The 18,156-nt window shown below is 45.1% G+C and overlaps 1 long non-coding RNA gene across 1 annotated transcript; it reads right to left on the reverse strand.

The window, feature by feature from the left end:
* Positions 1-3,728: 3,728 nt before the first annotated feature.
* Positions 3,729-17,160, reverse strand: LOC132657526 (uncharacterized). Its single transcript, XR_009595870.1, has 3 exons — positions 17,064-17,160; positions 7,305-7,425; positions 3,729-7,202 (listed from the first exon to the last, which is right to left on the reverse strand). It is a non-coding gene; the product is annotated as an uncharacterized LOC132657526 (long non-coding RNA).
* Between the last annotated feature and the right edge of the window lie 996 nt (positions 17,161-18,156).

The raw sequence follows: 18,156 nt of genomic DNA on the forward strand, positions 1-18,156 counted from the left end.
AAAAATGGAGGTCAACACACCCTTGACCCCTCCAAACACCCAAACTAAACACAGGAGTGCTTGAGAGAGTTCCCAGAGCCTCCGGAACCCTCAGTGAGATGTTACAGCTCACGTGGCCTGGGTGGAACAGTCCCAAGTGAAGGCTCTCCCTGTGGGCACCTCAGACGCTGGCAGACTGAGTCTGACCCTACGGTCCTTCCTTCAGGACCGTGATCCCTTTGGTCCGAGACACCAAGCCGCAGTATATATGTATTATATGCATATATATATATATAATTTAAACATGTAAACATATATATATATATATAAAATTTAAACACGTGCATATCTACATTTATAGAGTTTTATTGTATACACACAAACACATGTATTTTTGTAGGGATTATTCCGTATGTATTGTTACTATGATCTGCCCTTATCCTTTAAGGAAATAGTGTGCATTGGGAACAGTCTCCCAACTCCCCACGGCTAACCTCCTCCCTCCCGTCTTCTGAGCCTTTGCTTAGATAACACCCTCTGGGACTTCCCTGGCTACCCTCAAGAAAACAGCATCCCTCAAACCTCCTACTCCCCACCCTACTATTTTAATGAGGCACTTCTCTGTCATCTAGACTCTCCAAGAGGACATAAGGGTCTCCCTGGTGGCTCAGCTGGTAAAGAACCCGCCTGCCATGAGGGAGACCTGGGTTCAGCCCCTGGGTTGGGAAGATCCCTTGAAGAAGAGAAAGGCCACCCACTCCAGTATTCTGGCCTGGAGAATTCCATGGATTGGATACTCCATGGGGTCACAAAGAGTCAGACACGACTGAGCACCTTTCACTCTATACGTTTGCCATCTAGACTCTCCAAGAGAACATAAGCCTTAGTCTCCATGGGGCCTCCCACTCCTCACCCAGCGTTGGCCACTATCATTACTCACTCTAGTTGTGGAATGAATTCATATTTAATTCCCACTGCTTGCTTCACCGCTCACACTTTTCTAGTAACTTTATTTATGGGACAGATTTCTCGAGTCATCAAGTAGTCCGCTCTGAAGAAGTGCAAACTAACCGAACTCTTTCCCCAAACAAAGCATGAAAGAGAAGATAAGTCTGCTAAGAACTACACACGTGGACTAGATAAGCACGAAGATTGATTAGAGCCTGCAGTTTCAGAGTTCACTGTGCAAAGTGTATGAAAACTCTACCTATGAAGGCAAGCGCGCTGTGTATGCTTCTCATTTGCACTAACATGTAAGCTTCTCATTTGCACTAACATGTAAGCTTCCCATTTGCACTAACATGTAAGCTTCCCATTTGCACTAACATGTAAGCTTCCCATTTGCACTAACATGTAAGCTTCTCATTTGCACTAACATGTAAGCTTCCCATTTGCACTAACATGTAAGCTTCTCATTTGCACTAACATGTAAGCTTCTCATTTACACTAACATGTAAGTTTCCCATTTGCACTAACATGTAAGCTTTCCACTTGCACTAACATGTAAGCGTCTCATTTGCACTAACATGCACCCACCTTGCATTTCTAGTGTTCTGTTTACCTGTCTGTTCTACCATTAGGATGGAAGTTCCCAGGGGCAGGGCCCCAGAGAGACTTTCTGGGCTTTTCCCCAGCACCTAGTGCTTTTGGAAAGGCTGAACAATAAGATGCACCGATGAAGGAGTCATGTCAGCCCTTCACTTCTCTGAAATCACACTGAATCCATACCCAGACTGCACCAAGGAGGACCGGAGACTGACTGAAAGTTTGCACTTTGGGGTCAGGATTTAATTCCCTCACAAGTGACATGTGGCTTACCTCTAACCCCAATCCTCCACTCTCCAAAGGGAAACAAGCTACACAGTAACCGATTTACCTCAGCAGAGGTTATAAAATATTAATTATAGTTTTTACTCTGATAACTTGCTGAAAGGACAATGAAGGGTTCCTAGGAGATGAGACCTTGACGTCACCTCTACAGGGCACAGTGAGCCAGCAGTGGCAGGGAGAAAGGGGCTTGAAGGCCTAGTGCGTCTGGAGGAAGGGCATGCAAGGAAAGAAAAAGGGAGGAGGCCACACCCATCCCGACAGCTTGGAGAGAACAGCTGCTCCGAAAGCTTTACCCAAGAGCTTAGGGAGTCATCCGTGGAAGCTCAGTGTGTGAGCATCTTCCCGTGTCATCTCGGTTGAACTACAGCACCCAGTACCAATATCAATAGAGGTATTGCTGTGAAGGTATTTTCAAAAAGTGGTTCACAGCTACAACCAGCTAAGAAAATTACTCTCAGTAATGTGGGGTGGCCTTCATCTAAGTAGCTGAAGGCTTAAGCGTCAAACCTGAGATTTTTTCAAGAGAAGAAATTCAGTTTCATGATTGCAGCATCCTCCTGCCAGAGTTGCCAGCCTGCTTGCCTGTCTTAGGAACTTTGGACTTGTCAGCCCCCACAATCAGTTGAGCCAAGTCCCTAAAATAAATCATATACGTATGCACACATTCAGTATCTTTGGAGAACCCTGACTGATACAGTTAGGGAAGACGATCTGCTCAGAAGAGGGAGATTTCAGTGGGGACAGTGTGCCAAGGAGAAGGAGAAGGACCTCAAAGACATCCCTGTTGCTACTGCCAGAAATGAAGGACGTGCCAGCTCAGCCAGAGGAACTGGGACTCGAAATAGTCTGGGATGCAGTGTCAGTAAAGAACCATGCGTCAGCCTCTGGAACCAAAGTGGCTGGCACCAATCCCTTGGACCTCGATGGGGGTCAGGGTGGAAGCAAGAGTGACCTGGGATTCTTACTAGCGTGTACTTTACACTTCCCCAAACTGTGTCCATCCTTCCCGCCTTGGTTCCCACCAACCATGCAAGTTGGCAAGGACCAGGGTTAAAATGCCCATTTCATAGATCAGAAAACAAAGAGCCGCTGAGTACCTGAATCAGACTGGGAACTAACTCACAGATGCAACAAGAAAGAGACAGAATTGTGTTTCAAGTCCAGTCAAACTGAGGGGAGTCAGGAAATGGGGTCAACCAACCTCTTCTGCACTCAACAGAGCCTGAGATTTCTCTACATCAGCAATTTAAAAAAAACAAAACAAAACAAAACAAAAAACACCACACGTTAGACGTTACCTTACTGGAGAACAGTCCCCAGGAGAGGCCCTGTCACCAGGAGATGCCTCCCAGGAGAACTCAAGGGGAAAGGCTTTGGAGGACAGAATCTTTTCGAGGGGACGTTGAGTGGTGGCAACAAAAGTTACCCGTCGGCAAAAACAGCTGGGGAGCCATCTGTCCGTGAGAAGCCTCCAGCCCGTTGTCATTACCACCGCCCCCCCTTCCTGCATTTGCAGGAGGTCTGGCCACTGATGGGAGGCAGTTTATAGTAGAGGGAACAGAAGGAAACCAGTTGGCCCTTGTATAACCTTGGCCTCATTAGCATCGAACCAAAGCCCACTGCGCTATTGACTTCTGGTAAATATGCACCCATCCAGGAGATTTTCCCGAGCCCTGCCCGGGGCCGTTCAGACACCAGACAGGGCCTTCCTGCTCCTCCATCAAGGGGCTTTGTGACCCAGGAGCTGCTCCTCCCCGCCCACACCAATCCAGCGTTCAGAAACCACTCCATCTTCCGGGAGGGGAAAGAAGGTACCCTCTGTGGTCCCCCAGCCAAAACTCCCCCATTCTCTCGCTCCAAAGGGCCAAACAAATAAACCCTAGAAAGGCGGTTCAGCCAGCGAAGCGTACACAATTCTATTTCCAACGGCTTTGAAATCGTTTATTTCTGTACAGCAAATGACACATTATATTTGCAGAGGTCAGGGAATAATGCAGTCAGATTCTTGCGACATTGCGAGAGTTAATGTTTCTGTTAGCCATTGTGTCCCATGCAAAGAAAGGCGGCCGGTCACCTGGGGTTAGCAAAACTCAGCACAGAGATGGTCGAATCCACCAGAAGTGCTTTGAAAATGTTGGACACTATTGTGTGGACGGCCTCCTTCCTGGCCCGCGCTGCATAATGGGCCTCTGAGAGCTAAGGAGATAAACGATACTATCCTTGGAGTGTCAGAGGTAGAGCTCTCCAGAAGCCGCATTCATAATTTCCTGGAACTTAAGGACTTCAATTTTTTAATAGTAATTGAAACATATAATTCAATAGAAGTGTCACTCTAATATAATAATTGCCAAGGAAATTGAACCACAAAGAAGTAAATTGCAATTTACCTTTATTAGAGTACTTGGAGCTGGCAATGTTTTCTCATCAAGAAAGCCACCCCTCCCAGATATCTTCCCCTTCTATCTTTTGAATGTTCATCCTCATTCACACTGCCCTCTTCAGCAATGCCTGCACTTCTTAGGTTTCCCATGGGCGTATTTGGCTCCTCTTTAAATACTTATCATTGCAAAGTGTTTATATTAATTGCTCTGGTGAAAGCTTCATCATATAAACTTCAGCTAAACTCTTCATTGTCAAATGTCAGCTCCCTCACATTCTACCTAGAATGTTTTCTTTGCTTTCGTGAGGATAAGTGATATAATGGTGCTTTGTATATTTAAAGGACTGTGTAAGTATCAGTTGCTATAATTGTGATTCTATATATCTTTCCTAACATGAAACAGTCTTTACATGAGTTACATTATACCACCACTGAACTAAATCCAGGATTCAGAGGAGAATAAGATAAAAAGTTCCCTTACCCTTCCCAGAAGGTATTGCTTAGAACCATCTGAATTGTTAGTATCAATATCATTTCTGACTATTGATAAGCAGCGAAACACTTCAGCTCCTAATGCTGTGGAAATGCACGACCGGCCCCCTTTCCCATCCCACCCTCATGATCACCCAGCCTTGCTGTCACTCTTTTGCTTGCCTGGATTCAGATTCGCTGTTAGAATCACCCACATCCCTTCTTTTACCCATCTATCCCGGAGTTATTTCTAGGAAGCATCCGGCGTGAGAGTGACCCAAGATGGGGGACCACTTGAAACTCATCCATGCGCTCCTGGAAAAGAAAGCAGGCGAGGCCCAGTCAGAACTCAGTATCATCTTTATTCCCAGGGATCCCAGAAATTTACCGTGAGGTTTAGAACCCGGCTCTCCTGCATTGCAGGCAGACTCTTGACTGTCTGAGCTACGAGGGAAGCCCCATTTAGATCCACACCTGTAGGCAAAGACATAAATGATAGCCAAGTCATTAGTGAACATTAACCCATTTAAGCAAAAGGTTTGAGTAGGTAGCAACCTGAAATTCTTAGGTATCAACTCCTTGTCACCTGATTTTGACCTTCCAAATGTTAAAATATAAATGGGCCAGAAATGCACTTCTAGATCAGATTTGGATCTGCCAGACCTCTGAGAGTGACGTCAGCAAGTTTCGGGCTGGACATTACACTTGAAGTTTAGGAATGCCCTAAAGCATATACGTCATCCTTAGACTCTATTGCTTGGAATATTATTTAAATTTTTGAAATTGATTTGATATTCAACTCAAATATATGTAAATATGTGTGTGTGTGTGTGTGTGTGAGTGTGTGTGTGTGTGTGGGCATGAAATGGAGATATTGCATTCTAGACCACTGCAATAAAGCAATTATTGCAATGAAGCAGTCACATGAGAACAGTATAGAGGGGAGAAAGACAGGGTAAGTGACAGAGAAAGAACAGGGGGGTGAACAAAAAGGAAGGGAGAGAAGCTCCAGGGAGGAAACAAGAGAAGCTAACCACACCCCTCCTGGACCAAGTCTGCAACATTGAGGCAAGTGGGGTTAACTGAGCTCCAAAGCATGCATCCTGATGCCTGTAACTATGGAGAATCTATACTTACAAAGACAGAGGACAGGAATAGAATTTACCAAGATGAAAATAGATATACGATAGGTTGTCAGGATCCTGAGTATTATTTTCTCCATTTTCTGTACTTTCTATTACATATCATCTTAATAGTGGCTTCCCTGGTGGCTCAGATGGCCAAGAATCCACCTGCAATGCAGGACACACAGGTTCTCTCCAGGGAAGATCCCCTGGAGAAGGAAATGGCTACCCACCCCAGCATTTTTGCCCAGAGAATTCCATGGACAGAGGAACCTGGCGGGCTACAGCCCACGAGGTCACAAAAGAGTCGGACACAACTTAGCAACTAAACAACAAGAAACCATCTTTATAACAGAAAAGAGCAAGACAGGAGGTATCAAGGAGAAGGTGTGTGCAGAGGCAAGGCCATGGCTGCCCCTGCCAAGCCCTCTCACCCCGGATCCAGGCTTCCACAGCTGAGAAAGGAAGCCTAAGCTTTATCCTCACTGGGGTGTCTCCGGCCCTCTCCACTGCAGTCCTCCCGACTTGAAAGGAGCAGAAAAGTGGGAGCCATGAAGAGCTCTATGTCGGAATGTGCTAATCCCAAAGACTGGTTTAGAATTCTTTGTAAGTCAAGTGTTGCAGGAATAGCCCAGGATACTCTTAAGTGACTCTTCCTAGAGGTCTGAATTCAAGTTTTTTTTTTTTAATTGAAAATTGTTTATTATTATCTTCTTCTTTTAAAAAAATGTACTGTCATCTCTCAAGGCAGCACGTATATTGGAATTGTTACCGCACAAAGGGAAGTGAGTCTGGCCTGTGAAAGAACAACTTGAAGAGCCCAGAATGTCCCGCTGTCGGGAGGACAATGTAATTAAGTACAAAAGGCTTGGGCTCTGAAGTCACCTGGCTATGAATTGTCAACACATTTGGCAACTTGGTTAATCCTGCTGGGCCTCAGTCTTCTCCAGGGCTAAATGAGGGTCATTTATCCTGCCTCGCTGGGTTGCTGTGGGAGGAAAGGGTCTCGAGTTTGCAGCGGGTATCAGGTGCTCTGTGCATTCAATGATCAGCAGGTGTGGCACTCACGTCCTTCTGACCCAAGGATTCCCACTCACTCCTGTTCACTTCACTGGGTCTCTTCTGCTTCTAAAGCACAGAGAATAACCCTCGGGCAACCCTACATAACTTGGTATCACACACATGTGATACACCATCGATTCAATCATGACCCATAAAATGTTCCAACCACATATAATAACAAAGTCTTGTAAAACACACTTGCTTGACAAGTTTCAGTATTGAAAGCAGGTGTTTAGGTGCTGAGGTGGAGTGCTCACCCAACAAGGGACCAGGTGTTCCAAGCGTGGGTATAAATACTACAAACCATGGGGTGACTTTGGGCAAAGACACTGCTTCTCAGGCCTCGGTTTTTGCACCTGCAAATGAAAGGAAATGGCCAGAATCAGGAATTTAAAAACACTTAGAATCAAAACTTCAAAAGGGTTTAGCATCATTTCCATGTTTAAATTGAATCTTACCTGAAACAGATATTCTTGTGGAGGCAGGGGCAGTGCCTCGTGACCCCTCCCAACCTGACGTCTCTTGCTTTCTTTGAGGGGGTTGACCTTGGAGGCACATCTTCAGGGTCACAGAGCAGAGCTGGAAAGCACAAATTTTTACACTGTTGTGAACCGCTTAGCAATCTAACAGTCCACAACTCTACAGATTTCTATTCTACTTTATCAGGACCTGGTCATACGACATGACTCTTTTTTAAAGTATTTTCAATTTAGATCAAAGCATATCATCACACTGCTTTGTCCATGCCCATTTCTGGAGATTTTAAAAAATAGTCAACACAAAATTTTGCTTCCCTAAGTGCCAGTTATTCCTCCCACCAGTCTTCCCTTCTCTTCCTTCCCCTCATCCTTCTGCTATTGTTTGATTTTCTTTCATTCTTGCCCTTTTCCAGAAAAAAAAAAAAAACTCTCTTGCCAATATTCTCCATTGGTTCAATTCCTCAGCTGATTCCTTACCTGGTTGCCTTGTGTGTTTGAGAGTGAGGAAGGAGCCAGGAGAGTTAGATGCTGGATGCTTGTCATATGGGAAAGCTTTTCTCTCTGTCTTCCAGGTGGTGTTTCTCATTCATATTTCTGTCCCCAGCTCTTCCCCCCCCCCACCAGACATCCTCTAAACTGATCCAAGGACCCCGGCAGTGGTGTTACCATGGAGGCTTCTTAAAAATTCAGATTCCTGGGTCTCATCCCCTATCTTCTGAATCAAAATCTCTGAGGTTGGAGTTTAGAACAGGAGATGCTAAAATGAGCTCCTAAAATGATTTTTCACCTCCTTAAATTTTGAAAACTACCTTTCAAAGTGCCCTCCCCAGTTTCTCCCATTTCTCCCTCTCCTGCTTCTCAGCTTCTTTCCCCTCAGTTTTCATCCTAATTACCAGCTAACTGGTGGATGCCACTGCTGCTTAAATGTGCTCCCACTCTGGATCCCTAATCATGCCAATTGTGTTCCTCAAAGCTGAGTCAAGAATTGCTGCCTTTTTATTTCCCCCTCTCTATATACTGCAGGAGGGAGCAGGTCCCCGCCGCTTTTGTTGGCCCTACTTCTGGGCCGAGCTCCATTTGCTGGTGAGCAGGGCTTATCTTCACTCTCCCCCTCGAAATACTGTAACATTCAGCATCCTTTCATGTCTGTGCTTTTAAAGTAAATCTTTGGACAATTAAAGATATGAAATGGCTAAATAGAGTTCTACAGGCGTTGTTCTCTGCTTTTTAAAGGTTTAATCACACTTAATGGCTCTCTTCAAAACTTGAATTTTCCATTTTGGTGTTTTGACTCCATTGAAAGAGTTTACTAATATTCTTTCAAAAGTATTCTCTGCTCAAATGAGCTATTCAATAAAGTTTTATGGCAGGCTATAGGATTTACGCTAAATGGAAAAATAATTTAAAGAGAGATCAGAGTTGTGTGTGTGTGTGTGTCGGGGGGGGGTGCTGTTCCTCTCTACAGGTTTTGTTAATTAAGCTGTAATCGTCAATATCGAGTCCATTAAATGTTGGTGTGAAGGAAAGAGAATCGTCACTTAGATGTAAAGGAGACTATGGCAAATGCAATTTCAACACCCCCCAACCTTTTCCTTGAAGATAGGTTATTGTTCAGCCTTGTGAATCTATAAATAGGAAGTTAGGAAAAATTCTCTTTCTTCCCTCCCTCCCTCCCTTCTTCCTTCTCCTATTTATTTCCTTCCTGAAGAATAGTGGACAAAAGGGTAGGGGGAGGTGAAAGGAACCAGTTACAGATTGTTTTGAACAAACGGCCTTGACTCTTCCCCACCTTGGTCCCGCTGAGTTCTCTCTGGTTCTTACTCGTCACCGTCAGGACTAGGGAGCTGGCAAGACACTGAGGACGCCCTGGGTCATGCTCACTGTCCGAATGATGGAATTGTTACTTGTGGGGGAAATTTAGTGGAAAAGCAAAGCCAGTCCTCCCTGACAGCATCTTTATGAACCTCTAGACTACTCTTTAGCGGGCTAAGTGATATGGAGATGCATGTGATACTAATGAGATGCATGGACTCAGATAAGAAAAATTAATGCTCTGTGTCTGAGACCTAATAAGGACACTCCTTCTCCCTGCTGCCGTCTGGCTTGTCGCCTTCTGCTTCGCTCAGGTCTTTTTCCCCACAAGTGACCTTTGGGCACTTGCAGCATGCCCAGGAGGGTGCTAAGTGCTAAGACAAGTTTGAGAGAATTTTGACCTGACATTGAGGGGTTTCACATTTGGCTAAAGAAATGAGAAGGAATATAGATAAGTCAAAGAACACAGAAGACGTGATCTATGATCCAGGCATTGTCATTTGCCAACTGTGTGATCTCTGGAAAGGCATTTAGCTTCTCTTAGACTCACTGTTTCTCTTTCAGGAAGAGGGTTGCTGAGATCAAGTAGCATTTATTACGATCAGAAAGTGTCTCTTTATTTTCTATTTTATGTCCCTCCCCCACCTCCCCAGTGTAAGCGCCACGAGACCAGGGGCCTTGACTGATCATTCAGCTCTCGATCTCTGTGCCTAGAACACGAGCTGGCGCAGACCAGATGCTCAGCGAATAATTGCCGAGTGGAAGCAAGCATTATGTTTAAAGAAATTTTGAACCACTGACCTACCAAGGTTTACTCCATAAGACTTACATCAGGCAGAGGAGACAAACAGTATTTCAAAAAGATAGCAGCAGAGGGAACAAAACAGAACAAAAGCAATTTCTGTTTCAAAGATACTGAAGAGACCAGTTTGCACTCAGGAATAATGGATGTGCTCTGGGAACCGTGGATTTGGGACAGATTTGAGAAGGCCTGATATGCCAGAATCAGCCAATGGGGAAATGGTGATGTGTTTTGATCAGGGGTGTTATTTGAAGAAAGTGAGGTTTTAAGACTAATCAGGCAGCGATATACAAGACTGAAGATGGTAGAGAAATAAATTAAGAGGACATCATAATAACTGAGGTATCAGGTGACAAGGCCTGACTTAGAATCATGGAAATGGGAGCCAAAAGGAAAGGTAAATTAAGAGCTCTGACAAAGCAAGAATCAATGGAACTAGTTTCTTGAGGAGCTAGAAGAGATGAAGGAGAAGAAAGCACTTATGATATGAAGACTAGGGACTTCCCAGGCGGATATGAAGACTAGAGTTTCGGTAGCATCACTAGAAATAGGGAAATCAGGAGGGGAAGCCATGTTTCAGAGAAATAGATTGAAATTGTTTTCAGTCATTTTGAGGTTTGGTGGAACACACAGGTAGAAATATTCAGCAAGCAGTGGAAAATGCAGGGCTGGGGAAAGGTACATGAATGGTGTGTGTTACTCACTCAGTCGTGTCTGACTCTTTGTGACCCCCTAGACAGCAGCCCACCAGCCTCCTCTGTCCATGAAATTCTCCAGGCAAGAATACTGGAGCAGGTAGCCATTCCCTTCTTCATGGGATCGTCCTGACCCAGGGATCAAACCCAGGTCTCCTGCATTGCAGGCAGATTCTTTACTGTTTGAGCTACCTAGGAAAAGACCCTGATGCTGGGAAAGATTGAAAGCAGGAGGAGAAGGGGACGACAGAAGATAAGATGGTCGGATGGCATCACCGACTCAATGGACATGAGTTTGAGCAAGCTCTAGGAGTTGGTGATGGACAGGGAGGCCTGGCGTGTTGCAATCCATGGAGTCGCAGACTTATATATGGCTGAGCAACTGAACTAAACCGAACTACCCAGGAAGCCAAAGGTAACAGATGTGGAAGTCCTCCCCTTGGAGGTGACAAACCCATGGGAGGAGATGATGTCTTCGCAGGAGAGGACAGAAGCCCAAGCGCAGAACCTGAGTGAATGAATCATTTAACAGTGAGAAGGGGAGGAAGCGAGGCCCAAACAGGAGCACCCGGGAGAGACGGAAGCAGGACAAGGGATGTTTGAGATGCTTATCGCTGTGTCCAGGTCATGATATAAAATCAGTACAGGGTTCACTATGATGCAGATCCTTATTAGGTACAAGAGAATGGTCAATCATATCAAGTGCTGTAGAGGAGATGTCAGGAAAAATGAAAAATTAGAAAATGTCTCTAGATTTGCCCATTAGGAGGTCCTTGAGAAGAACAGGAGAGAGACTGTAAAGTTTTCCTACAAGGGAACCAATTTCACAAGGTAATTTGACACATTTTCAGCCTTTCTGTAAGAGTACATGCTGGAAAATTCTGTTTTCTTATCATCTCCAACCCACAAGGAATGTCACCTGAGGAAGTCTTTATAAGCCATGTGACGGCCGCTCAGTCTGTGTTTTTCAATTACTCACAGGTTAACAGTTACTGATTAATTGCACCCAGTAGAAGAGGCACCACTGATTTCTTACCCCTGGCTCTTGCCATCAACACTTCTTTGTTTTGCCTTTTTCTGGAACCAAGTTCTCACAAATAGCATGTTTTATGATGCGGAGAGGAAAAGAGGAATTAGATGTTAAACAATCCTTGGTCAAGTGTTGGGCTTCTACAAATTTAATTTCATCTCAGAAAACCATGTTGGGAAGCTGGGTTCCATTAGCTACAGAGCTGATCTAACACATAAGTCTGCTAGGTGGCTGGCTGGCTACCTGTTAACATTTTGAGTTACATTTAAAAATAATTCTCTGAAATAATTTCCCAAATCCAACCATTTCAGCTTGGAATTCCTTTAAGGGAACAAGGCCATGGATCCACAAGGAGAGGTCACACTTGACATTTAGAATATATGCTGTGCACTCACCCCCATCACCACTTGGTTTAATTTAACCCTAAAGAGCAAAGAACTTACAACAAAGAAGAAAAACCACAATCTGACTTTATAAGACTCATTATAGTATCCCTAAATCCTGGTGGGGTAGGAAAGGTTTCAAGGCCCAGGAACTTGCTGAAATAGACCAGAGAAAGCCAAGGGTGATCAGGGGGTGAGAGGGAGCCACCTCTTAGGGCCCTTCATGGAAAGAAATGGCCTACTTCTGATTGGTCTTTTGAGGAAAGCCAAACAGCAGTGGGAAGGAGGAAGCCTGGCTTCTCCAAGTGTGGAGGGGACTCACTCAGCCCACCTGCGATCTTCCACCACTTGATTGGAGAGGCAGGGAGTTCAGCTTTGGGCTTGATCTGGGTGCCTTCACTTGCTTGCTCTGCCACGTGACCTTGGTTGGAAGCAACGCTTCAGCACTAAAGTTGCACTCTGCAAGCTTTGCACTGACTCCCCAAATTGGAGTCCTGTCCCCCAAGAATGTTCACTGCAAAGCTGTCCTAGAGACACAATCAGGGATGACTGGAGGCTGAAGCCAGCTTGTACAGTCATGCAGAACCAGAGCTTTCAAGTTTTGGGGGGCTCAAGAGCCATCGGGAAGAGACAGTGATGGTCATTAGCCCCTTTCTGATTTGATCACATTTTTGCTTTTTGTTCCTCAAACCCCGACAGCAGAGACTTGCCAATAAGGGGGGTTTGATGGAGGCTGATCCTGAACCCTTGAACGTTGAAGGAAGAGGCGCCCAAAGTGGGAGGGAGAAGATGGGCAGGGAGGAACCCTGGAAATCAACCTGGCTGACTGCTCCGCGATTGCCCCAGGTCAGCCATTCCTGGCTCTAGGAGATTCGAAGTCTAAGAACAATTCCCCTCCTCCCCAAAGTTTTCCTTTCCAAGAGAAATAGATTCCCTCTCTGCATGTCTCTTTCAACTCTCAGCAAGACCGGTACAAACACACGAAGGCTGTGAAGCTGCTACTTCACTGGGGCTGTTTATTTCCAGTCGACAAATATTGTGCTAGTGTTCACTTCAATTAGGAGACACACTTGACAATCTGACTACTCCATCTGATGCCTCAAGGGCAAATTTCAGCTCTTTCAGAAAGTTAGGGCCAATAACGGATCCATATGAATAAAATATACAGACAAGGAATATTTGAGGCAGTTTGGGGAAAGCACCTTCTGCAGCAAGGAGAGTAAAATGTCTGCATGAAACAAATCGTATAAATAAAGCATGGGGCTTAAACTGGAGGGAGGCTGGGAATTCAGAGTGAAGGCTACAGTGCCTGCTCGCCCTTCACCTCCCTGGAGTTGGAAATCGGTGAGAATCAGCGCTATGGAGCCTAAGACGTGTGTGATTCTATAGAGAAAATGACTGCAGCAGAGCTCAACTCACTAACACACTCACTAAAGTTACTCCAGCTTTTAAAATCATCCTAGAAACCAGAAGCTCTATCTGGGTATCTAATTTCAGTCCTTCTGCTAAATCCCGTCCCTTCTTTATTACCCTGAAGATGACCAGAAAAGCCGCTTAGCATCCTCCTTTATGGGCTTCCCTGGGGGCTCAGTGGTAAAGAATCTGCTTGCCAATGCAAGAGACATGAGTTCAATCCCTGGGTCAGGAAGATCCCCTGGAGAAGAAAGTGGCAACCTGCTCTAGTATTCTTGCCTGGAAAGTCCCTTGGAGAGAGGAGCCTGGCGGGCTACAGTCCATGGGGTTGCAAAGCAGTCGGACCCAACTTAGTGACTAAACAACAATTCACCTTTACACAGGTTTCCATGTCCTGGAAAGTGGAAGTCAAGCACCAGGCCCTGCTAATAGAGCAATTGCTGCTCAGAATGGACCTTGGATCCGTGTTACCTTTATCCTGGCAGTAGCCCAGTTGGGGGAATGGGTTAGCTTCTCAGCCACACTGCCCAGCTGCCTTGGGTAAGTTTTATCAGCTCCCAGGTCTCCTGTACCTCCATCAAGGGTAGGGAAGTCAGTTCCTTCCTCATCTTACAAGGCTCTTCTGGGAATAAAATCATGAGACAAGAGTGGAAGGAAGTGAAAGTTTGATAGATATGGTGGCACCCTTGTTATTTAGTTCCTGTTTCTTGAGCTGACCCGATCCCAGGTGCAATGAACTCCAAGGGGCAGCGTGGTCACGGGTTAGGAAAAAAAAATTGTATTTAAGTCTCAAACGTCACATTCATCTAGTTCTCTTGTTAAACTGAGTTATCTTAAACTACTTGTATGCCTATTTGTTTTAAATAGGACCTCACTCAGCTTCTTCATAAGCTTATCAACAGAATATGATTCATTTTGTATTTTAATATTAACGACAGATAGGATCTATTTTGAAAAGCCATTACAAGCAGCTATTGTTAAAATAGAACTCTCTTGAGAGTGACCATCAATACTACTGTCTGACTCATTCTTCATTTTTACTTTTATTGTTATTAGGAAACCTAATTAAAATAAAATTTATCCGGAGAGTTCTTAGGTTTACTGTAGTATTTGGTAAAGCCCTAACTAGCTATTTCCCATTTCTTTCATTCTCTTTTATTCATTCATTCCTTCACTCAGCAAACATTGATGGGAACCCAGGATGGGCCAGGATGCTGGGGAGGCTCTGAAGTAACCTCAGGTTTTCTTGCTCTGGGAGGCAGAAAGGCAGACAGATTCATGGACAAAGGAAGTGAAGCTGAGGGGAGAGAGTGCACTCAGCTCTCTGCCAGGGAGCACACGGGTTGGATCTGAACCTCAGAATGTGAGTAGGAGGTGGTGGTGCCCCAGAGGGTGAGAGGACCTTGGGCAGAGCCCATCACTAGTGCCAAGGCACAGGGTTCTAGCTGAGACGGCATGGCTCTGGACTTAAGAACTAGGGTTGGCATTTAAAAAAATGAAATAATGCCACTTGCAAGAACATGGATTCACCTAGAAATTGTCATACAGAGTGAAAGTCAGTCAGACAGAGAAAGACAAATATCGTATGATATCCTTTATATGCAGAATCTAAAAAGAAATGAAACAAATGAGCTTACAAAATAGAAACTGACTCAGAGACTTGGAAAACATACTTATGGTTGCCAGGGGTGGGGTCGGGGGAAGGGATAGTTAGGGAGTTGAGGATGGACATGGTCACATGACTATATTTAAAATGGATAACCAGCAAGAATCTACTGTGTAGCACAGGGAACTCTGCTCAATGTGTGTGGCAGTCTGGATGGCAGAGGAATGAATCTGAGGGAAAACACATTTTTGTGTAGGTGTGGCTGGCTCCCTTTGCTGTCCACCTAAAACTATCGCAACGTGTTAATTGACTATACTCCAATACAAAATAAAACGTTTAAAAAAAGAGAGAAAACGTGTGTCTACACAAAAAAGAAACAAAGAAAGGAAGGAGCCGGACCTGGTTTTCCTCCTTCTCCCTCTTTGCACCCATCCCGCCCTCCTTCCCTCCCGCTCCCTTCTGTTTCTCCTTTCTCCCTTTTCTCTCCCCCAACTTCTCTCTTTTTTTTCTCCCTGCTACCATTTTCCTATTCACTCCCTTCCTCGCCTTCATACTTATGTCTCTAGCAATAATTTTGGTCTCCTCTCCAATCCAGTTGCCTCTGAACAGAAATAGAAAAAAAATCGAATATCTAAACTTCAGGCCATATTCCAGTAAGCCCTGGGATGAGAGGAGAGGGTGCTCAATGGCCAGAAGCTGAGAGATGGCATCCCCACCCCAGTACTGAGCACCTGAGACACCCCTACCTCTCACTTGGTCTCCCAGGTAGGCAGGCCCATCATTCTCACCTTCATCCCTGCTACCAGGCTTCTTCTTTTTTTTTTTTTTTTTTTGCTACACGCTTGAAAAATTCATTTGAAGAACCCAGGGACCTGGCCAGACATGGAGAGGATGCCTGAGTGGGCAAAGGAGGCACTGAGCCATTGGAAGTAGATCAAGGACCCAAAGGCAGAGGTATGTGGACAGGAGTCATTTTCGTGCCCTCCAATCCCAGCAGCAACCAGAATGTGTGTGGACCGTCCAAGCACCACGGCAGCCCAGATACCAGATGACAGAAAATTACTATGCAAGCCTTATTAGAGGTCCCCCTGAAATTATTGGGATTCTTTCCATCCCATCGATGTCACCCATACAGCCGCAAGTAGCGGAAAGTTTTAAAACTGTTTTCCCATTTGGGTTTTCAAAAGTTGGTAAAAGAGAAACTGCTCCAGCCATTGGCCGTGGTGGCCCTAGAGTGCAGCTTTTCCTCGCCCCCAAATTCACCTGGCTGTGCTTTTGAGCTAAACAACCTACATCCTCAGACTTCATAAATTGTCATTCGTCTGCCCATCCGGAGAGCAGAAATTCATGACTTGATCTCAATCAAATAGTGTAAAAACCCAAACAAAAATACATCTGGACAGACAAACAGGATGCCAGGTTTTTGCTTGATGGGAAGGGAAATGGCTCAAGCCTGGCCCCTTGAAATGAAGGCTTTATCTCAAAAAATGCTCATGGAACCTTAACAGAGTCGCTGAGACCAGCTTCGCTTATAATATCCAACATAAACTAGATATGGAGCTCATTTTGCTCAGTGTTTTGTGACCTGGAAAACATTTTGTTGGAGCCTTAAAAAAAATTTGCCCATGTTCATTTTTTTCCCCCAAATGCAATGATCATCATTTTCTGTTCCTTGAGCCCAGGTGAAAAGCAGCCAGTGAGCTTGGGCAAAAAAAAAAAAAAAAAAAGGTGGACTCGCAATTTCCTGACACAGTTAACAGGCTGTTAAAATTCTGTCCTGCTCAACCTTCATGTGAGTGTTCGGGGAATCGGGAAGTTAGAACTACAAGAGAAAAATAGATGCTCGTCACTCTGACTGGTATCTGCACACCAACAGGACTGACGAGTCAGCAACAGCAAAGCACCGTTCACTGGTCAGTCAGTTCAATAACCCACTACCCCAAAAACTTGTTATTCATGCGATGCTTGTCCAGATCCACTTTCTTCCTGCCCCCTACCTTTCTTCTTGTGTTCTGTAGGTAGGTAACGTGGAGATCCATTTTAATAGCTGGAAATCTATCTGAAATCTTCCCACTGAAAACAAAAGCAAAAAGCAAAGGTTATCCAAACTGAGATCCTCTCCGACCAAAAGGGAAACCTGAAACTGTTGATACATTTTCCTGTCTCCTTCTGCTCCCCCAAATTCCTCTCTCCAGGGCTGACTTGTTAATGGGGGAGGGGGTATGTGGGCAGAAGCAGAGCAGGCAACATGCAAATATTGTCTTGATTGTATCCTGGCCATTACTCAATTGTGGAGGCTTTTAAGATAATTTATTAATATTCTCTTTAACCAATGTGGATGCAACGGAGGGCTGCTGCGGGTTTTTGTGCTGTGTGTGTGTGTGTGTGTGTGTGTGTGATTTCTTCCTGAGTTATTTATTTGATAATGATATTAAATATTAGAAACTCTAACAGCTGGTGTGTTTATCCCGACTTGAGTGTATTAACCTCTTTAGCCCTTTTTTCCAGAAGAAGGGTTCAGCATCACAGATTTGACTGTCAGCTGTGGTGCCTGGCGGCCCAGCCTATTGGCATCCTGACAGAATCGAAAGTCCAGAGCAGCAAGTAAACATGGATGACATTGCAGGGAGAGACGAGACCACATGATAACTTGAGGCACCTGCAGCTGCTTGCACCCAAATCAAAGTAAAGGCTGAGCTCACTGAAATGGAAAAACACTGAATTTACCGGGAGTGAGTTGGCACGGTGCTAGGTGCAGGAGGAGGGCACTCGATGGAGGGCAGGGGAGGGCACGGGCATGTTGCCCACTGACAATACTCAGCTAAAGTACCTTGAGGGAAACCCCTGGGTCCTAAGGCCCACTGTGTCCCATACGGTGAGTGAGGGTGATTAGCTGCCAACGCTGGGCTCACAAGTCGGTTGTTGAAGGACGACCGCCTGGGTAGGCTGAGTCACAGGCCAAGACCAAGGTCAGATTCACCTGAACATGGTCTAGCCCTGGAACTACCTCTTACTGCCTGTGTGACCTTCAGCAAGCCATTTAATCTCCTGGCCTCAGTTTCCACATCTGTAAAATGAAAACAATCATAT

This window comes from Ovis aries, chromosome 12, assembly GCF_016772045.2.
Source record: "Ovis aries strain OAR_USU_Benz2616 breed Rambouillet chromosome 12, ARS-UI_Ramb_v3.0, whole genome shotgun sequence".
In the NCBI taxonomy this organism is placed as follows: domain Eukaryota; kingdom Metazoa; phylum Chordata; class Mammalia; order Artiodactyla; family Bovidae; genus Ovis; species Ovis aries.